We start from the raw sequence: 6,000 nt of genomic DNA, 5'->3' as shown, positions 1-6,000 counted from the left end.
AGGAGGAGGGAGGAAGTGCAGGAAATGGAAGAGGAGCAGGAAGAAAAGGAGTAGGAGGAAGAAGAGAAGGAGGAAGAGGAGGGGGAGCAGGAAGTGGAAGAGGAGGAGGAGGAGGAAGAAGAAGAGAAGGAGGAAGAGGAGGGGGAGCAGGAAGTGGAAGAGGAGGAGGAGGAGGAAGAAGAAGAGAAGGAGGAAGAGGAGGAGGAGAAGGAAGAGGGGGAGGAGGAAGAGGAGGAAAAACAGGAGGAAAGAGGAGGAGGAAAAGCAGGAAGAGGAGGTGGAGGAAGTGGAAGATGAGGAAGAGGAGGAGGTGGAGGAAGAGAAAAAAGAGGAGTAGGAAGAAATGGAAGAGGAGCAGGAAGAAAAGGAGTAGGAAGAGGAAGAGAAGGAGGAAGAGGAGGGGGAGCAGGAAGTGGAAGAGGAGGAAGAAGAGAAAGAGGAGGAGGAAGAAAAGGAGTAGTAAGAAGAAGAGGAGGAGGAAGAGGAGCAGGTGGAAAAGGAGGAGTAGGAGGAGGAGAAAGAGAAGGAAGAGAAAAAGGAGGAGGAAGAGAAAGAGGGGGAGGAAGAGGGGGAGGAGGTGTGTGTGTGTGTGTGTGTGTGTGTGTGTGTGTGTGTGTGTGTGTATAATGTGTGTGTGTGTGAGGAACCAGTTAGTTGTTTATCAGTCTGTTCTGTATCTGGAGGCTTCGATCATGAATCATCATCAGGTCGTTAATTAAAACCATAAATCAACCTGACGGTTCTCAGGCCCGGCGACGTGAGAATATTAATTAAAGACCAATAACTGATATTATCACACACATATCACCAATAATCATAAATCATGGTTTCTTTTTTTTAATTCTTTTTTTATTGTTTGTGAAGATTCTCCGCGTTGGTCGTGTTTCCTCACTAGTCTCCTCTCGGCTGCTCAGGGCGGTGGAGGCGCCGCTAAACCAGCTCACCCTGAGTCGTTGTTGGGCTTTTAGCCTGCAGCGCTGCGTCACACACACACACACACACACACACACACACACATAAACACATACACATCCAACAACCTTCACTAAAGTATTAAAGTTTTTATTTTTTTATTTCACCTTGGAGGAGTGATGAGGTGAAGTAAAGTGAAACGACACAACATCGAGTTCATCTAAAGTGTCATGTTCATCTAGACGTTTTGTGATCCGGTTGTTCCAGAAACTATTTAGCAAAAATTTAAAACTGTTGATGGAAAAAAAAAACCCATAAATCCACATTTAAAGGGACATTGTGTAACTTCTCCTGTTATCTATTCACGGAAATTGATTATTTCATTCAAAAGTCTGTTTTTCATTAATCAGTAATCCCCCCCATCAACAAACTGAAGTGTTCCTTTCAGCTCTGAATTCACCGTTCATATCATTCATATCTCCATGGAGCGGGTAAGCTCGGTGCTGCTGCCATGTGGTGTCGCCATGTTTTTACATTCAGTGGCAGCGTGACGGTAGGAAACCACGGAAACTCAGCGGAGACACCGGACGGAGCTGTCGGCTCAGGTCGAGGTGGCGTCTGTGAAAAGTCACCGTGGTAACGCAGTGAGGAGGAATGGAGCATTACACTGATGCTGCATTCACCTGCAGTCGAATCAAACCAGACATCATTTTAGTCACAGAAGTCCAGAGACAGCCGGTAAAACAATACGACATCGCCATGACAACATATTGTCACGTGTATTGTTTTGCCTCGTGCTGACGGACCACTTGTTTACATAGAGGCTTGTTTATGCCGTTACGTGCAGCGGCTGTCGTCTGTCTGCTGTCTGCCCAATTTCAGGTGAATGCAGCATGAAAAATACGATTGAGTTGCTTGAGATATACAACCGCAACGCTAGATGGGAGGAATTCCGACACAATGTACCTTTAAGATGTTCCATAAAAATGTGACAAAGTGAAAATGGTCGTCTTTGTTTCTTTCTTTGTTTTTCTATCATTCTGTTGATTAATAAAAACACTGACATGATCAGCGTCTGTTGGATGAATCTTACTCTCCCTGAATAAGTAACAGTGAATTCCTCATATTGATCATTAATTTTGAATAGTAATTATTAGGTAGATAGATACCTACTAACAATCAAGAGTTTAAATGCCTCAACCTTTAATAAGTAATCAGTTGTGGAATGTATTGAGAAATGTGAGGTAAACTTTACCTTTAGTATTTTGTAGCTTTTTATTTTTAGTTACTTTATACTCAAAATATGGAATCAAGTTTACCTAAACAAAGTAAATGCAAATTGTTGATTCTACAGGTTGTTTCTCACAGTGACAAGACCAAAGACTGAAGAGGAGGAGGATGTGAAATTAAAAACGTAATTTCCTCAAAACTGGTGAGAAAACGACAGAAAAATAACAACTAACATATTTCAACACTGTCATAAAGAGAGAGAGAGAACAGACAGGGAGAAGAGTCAGGTTGTTGTTTTCTGACTCAGTGTGTGTGTGTGTGTGTGTGTGTGTGTGTGTGTGTGTGTGTGTGTGGTGTGTGTATAAATCCTGCATTGTCTGCATGTGGTCAGAGACCAAAACAAGGCAGTCTAATCTTGGCAGACAAAACATGAGAGAGATCCTGACTACAAATTAGCACCACACAGTCACACACGCACGCACGCACACACACACACACAGCTGTGTAGCTTCTTTTCCACCTGTTTCTCTCTCTCTCTCTTCTTTGTCTCTTTCCTTTCCTACGTTTTCCTCTCTGCTCTTCTTCTGTCTGTTGCTTGTTTTTTGTGAATTTGTCAAATTTACAGAGAAATAAAACTTGACTTGAATAAAAACCAGTCTCAGAGGTCGTTGACCTTTTGACCCCTGAGCTCGGCCTGGACTGTATGTATGTATTTTTATTTGGATTAAGTGAATTTCAATAACAGCTCAACTTTCCAATCACTGTTGCTTTTGGGGTTTTTTCCCCATTGATCACACTTTTATCTGTGAATAAATATTTGATTTAATCGAAACGGAAAACCAAGTCATGTTGCTGATTTTGCGTTTTTATGGGGAAACTCAAACAGTTTGTTCATATTCATGTTTCTTTTGTTTTTGTCTTTCTTGTGGTATTCTTTGATCATGTTTTTCTCCTCATTTCATCTTTTTCTTTTACACATTCGAAATAAAACTACTAACCAGCCAACTAAAAATATTATACAAGATAAAAAATCATCAATCCTATTAAACATTTAAAGTGTTCTTCTTCTTCATTTACGTTCGTAAAGTTTGAACTCACAACCACTTTCATCATTTTTCCGTGGTTTTTTTTTAAGTGCAGCTGTAAAACAGATTTCATTTTCTTCTTCTGCCTGTGGAGTAAGTAAATAAAAAACACAGACAGGACAGCGCCACTCTGCCATTGAAACCCCACATTGTGGCGGGAGCTGGTACTGCAGCTGGAATAAACAGAAATAAAGCCCCGCCCCCTTTATTTTTGTTACATTCAACAGATGTTGTTGTCGCATTACAAACCAAAATCAGGTGTTTTCGCCGCTCTCAGGCTGAATCCTCCTTTTACTCTTTGTCTTTGTATCAAATAACAAAAAAAGTCCAGTCGGATCAAAGCGAAGCCACATTCGGCAGCGTCCGACCAGTGAAAAACTCCAGAGTCTTTGTGATGCTAATGCTGTGGGCGCACAGGAATTTAGTTCTGTAGCTTCCCAACTCAGATTTGTGTGTTTCAATGGTCTTTATGTTTAATTTTTATGGCATTTCCTCTTGCGCTGTAGTCGATCACTCGTCAATCTATCAATAAAGTTTGTGTAAAATATACAAACAAAGCCACATGACTGAGTTAAATCCATCTAAACTTCTTCTTTATGATCGTGTGTTCTGAACTAAACAACAAAAAATGTTGAAAAATAAAGAAAACTGGAAGGAGAACTTATATATTCCCTCGGACACACAAAGAAAAACAAAACATGTACACATGTGGCGTCCCTACAGTCCAACACTGAACCGCACACTTGATGCAGTCCAGACCAGAAAGACCTGAGAAGCCATCTCACACACACACACCAACACACACACACAGACACACACCCAGAGCCAGCAGCCAGCAGGTCTGAGGTGATGGTTTTGGTTTTGGTCCCAGTGAAAACGACACTAATTTGGAGCTGAGGAGTTTTTTTTCACTGAGCCTTCGGACAAAACGCTAACAAAGCCAATGTAAAGTGAATGAGCTCGATGCTAATGCTAACAAAGCCAGTGTAAAGTGAATGAGCTCGATGCTAAGGCTAACAAAGCCAATGTAAAGTGAATGAGCTCGATGCTAATGCTAACAAAGCCAATGTAAAGTGAATGAGCTCGATGCTAAGGCTAACAAAGCCAATGTAAGGTGAATGAGCTCGACGCTAACGCTCACAAAGCCAATGTAAAGTGAATGAGCTCGATGCCAATGCTAACAAAGCCAATGTAAAGTGAATGAGCTCGATGCCAATGCTAACAAAGCCAATGTAAAGTGAAAGAGCTTGATGCTAACGCTAACAAAGCCAATATAAAGTGAATGAGCTCAATGCTAATGCTAACAAAGCCAATATAAAGTGAATGAGCTCGATGCCAATGCTAACAAAGCCAATGTAAAGTGAATGAGCTCGATGCTAACGCTAACAAAGCCAATATAAAGTGAATGAGCTCAATGCTAATGCTAACAAAGCCAATATAAAGTGAATGAGCCGACAATGTAAAGTGAATGAGCTTGACGCTAATGTTAATCCGATCAAACACACTGGCGCCTTTGTCATGTGACCTCCAATCACACACACACACACACTTAACTTACTTAAACACACACACACATACACACAACATAAACTTTCATATTCAACTACACACACACACTTTGCACACAAATTCCAAACACCACACTAAATAAGTCGTACCCACAAACACACCCTTGGCAGCCGCATGTGTGTGTGTGTGTGTACCTGAGTGTGTGTGTGTGTGTGTGTGTGTGTGTGTGTGTGTGTGTGTGTGTGTGTGTGTGTGTTGCCCCCTCCGTGCCTGTTTGCTTTTCTCTCAATGGTCTCCTTTGAAGGAGAGAAGGAGAGAGAGGGGAACTCTGGGAATTCAGTGAAACAAGATAAATATCCTCGGCTTGGCGTCGCAAGGCCGCCGCGCTCTCTCTCTCTCTCTCTCTCTCTCCGACACTCCGACACACACACACACACACACACACGCTGATTACAGAGTAAATATGCATGATCTTATAAATCAGCTATTGTTTGTGACGCACACGACACAAACACACACACACACAACGTGCAGCGACCGACATGTTGACTTTAGAGAAAGTGAACTAGGGGAGGTCATCAGTCATGTAAGCATGTACACACACACAAACACACACACACACACACACACACAATATAAAGAATTCAGTGTGTGTGGACATTTCTTCTATTTATTCAAATTCAGAGAAGCCGCAGATTTCACCCTTCACTCCGTCTGGTCACTCCGAAGAGGTTTTTATTTTGAATTATTCTGAATTATTCTGTACAACACAGGGAAACTGAGGCCGTGTATCTGAGAAAAATTATGTCTTTTCATGTGTTTTCACCTTTCATCCGCTCAAAAATACAGTTTTCAGTCACTGAATTGTTCATTTCCGGCCAAAATGGAGATTTTGTGAAAACTCTGGTTTCATGTTTGTGAGTATAAACAGGTGAAAACTACGGAAGCCCTAAAGGGCCAAGTCCGTATAAATTTTTTTATTATCGTTTTCTCGTGATAACGACTTATTATTTCGTTATCTCGAGATAACAAAGTCTGTTTTCTCGTGATAACGAATTAATTTATTTCGTTATCTCGAGATAACAAAGACCGTTTTCTCGTGATAATGAAATAATCATAGAATGTGTGGTTGACATGGTTGCCAAGCAACATGTTTCCCCGGTGCAATCGCTTCTGCTTACGGGGAAGTAGCAGCTGGTTAGCCGCTGTATGTTCGTAGCAGGGGGCTACTACGTATTAACTGACTCGCCGCTCTGTGTGTGTG

General features: G+C 41.7%; 1 protein-coding gene across 2 annotated transcripts in view; it reads right to left on the bottom strand.

The window, feature by feature from the left end:
- The window catches only part of bbs9 (Bardet-Biedl syndrome 9), a 290,122-nt gene that overhangs the window by 141,698 nt on the left and 142,424 nt on the right, over positions 1–6,000 (bottom strand). The window lies entirely within an intron of this gene.

The sequence above is a fragment of the Trachurus japonicus genome, chromosome 16, assembly GCF_045865225.1.
Source record: "Trachurus japonicus isolate A0001 chromosome 16, Traja_1.0".
Taxonomy (NCBI): Eukaryota; Metazoa; Chordata; class Actinopteri; order Carangiformes; family Carangidae; genus Trachurus; species Trachurus japonicus.
This window is presented reverse-complemented; position numbering and strand designations above follow the sequence as displayed.